Source organism: Palaemon carinicauda, chromosome 15 (genome assembly GCF_036898095.1).
Source record: "Palaemon carinicauda isolate YSFRI2023 chromosome 15, ASM3689809v2, whole genome shotgun sequence".
NCBI lineage: Eukaryota > Metazoa > Arthropoda > Malacostraca > Decapoda > Palaemonidae > Palaemon > Palaemon carinicauda.
This window is the reverse complement of record NC_090739.1, coordinates 6,525,556-6,526,527: the sequence shown is the minus strand read 5'-3', so window position 1 is coordinate 6,526,527 and position 972 is coordinate 6,525,556. Positions and strand designations below refer to the sequence as shown.

The following is a 972-nucleotide window of genomic DNA, read 5'->3' as shown; positions in this document are numbered from 1 at the left end:
CCCCACCCTTTCCTTTGACGAGTCCGAGAACAGCATCAAGAATGTGGGGAGAGGACGAGAATATCCACTACCATCAAGAGGTTCCATAGGTCAATACCCATTGCAGGTCTAATAGTTCCGCTGGTCCCATAGGGGCCAGGAAGTCCGGTTAAATGTTGCCTGAAACCACCGGAACTTGGACCGCCCCAATGAGGAAAGGAGAACTAGGAAACGTTCCAAGGTAGGGCTGAAAGCTCTGCTTGACTAAGAACAGGTACTGCGACTCTCCTCAGTCTTGCCACAGTCAACTGAAAGGAAGGCTCGGAGGATGTGGCAACAGAATCTGGCGTCCCCAGGTGGTCACCCATCCAAGTACTGACCAGAACCAACGTTGCTTAACCTCGCTGGACGGACGAGAAGCGGGGTTTCCAACGTGGTAAGGCCGTTGACTCAATACCATGGCCAGATACTCCAGATGTTGAGGCAGAAGAAGAGAAGGCTCCAAGAAAAATACCATGAACCCACACTCATGGTAAGCATCCGGAAGCTTGTTCCGGCGCTGAAGAAGGTCGAACCCGAGCCTACCGGAGTTGACCAGCCCTCCAAAAGGCAGAAGAGGCGGAAGCCTGCCCCTGAGCGGCTATGAGGAAAGCAGGGAGAGTTCTCTGGGGAAAAAAACCTGCTATGCCACGGCGGGATAGCCACACTGATTCATAAGCAGGAATACTTGCAGTCTAGGCTGAATTCGACGAGCTCCCTGGAAGATGGATAGAATGGAAACTGAAAGTACCCATCCTTCCGATCCAGGGTTTAAGGAGTCCTGTCGCCTCGTTACCAGTCTGATCAATTCTGCTGTTCTACGCTGGCCGAAGTTTGTTCGACAAACTTCATCAGGGCTGAAAGGTCGACTACAAAACTCCCCTCTCAGATCCTTCTTTACAAGAAAGGATCGACTGAAGAGGCCGGGGGTGAAGCCGTCGATGATCCTATGGA

At 52.2% G+C, this 972-nt stretch overlaps 1 pseudogene; it reads right to left on the bottom strand.

Moving 5' to 3' along the window:
* Positions 1–310: 310 nt before the first annotated feature.
* Positions 311–429, bottom strand: LOC137654854 (5S ribosomal RNA; annotated as a pseudogene).
* Positions 430–972: the final 543 nt, after the last annotated feature.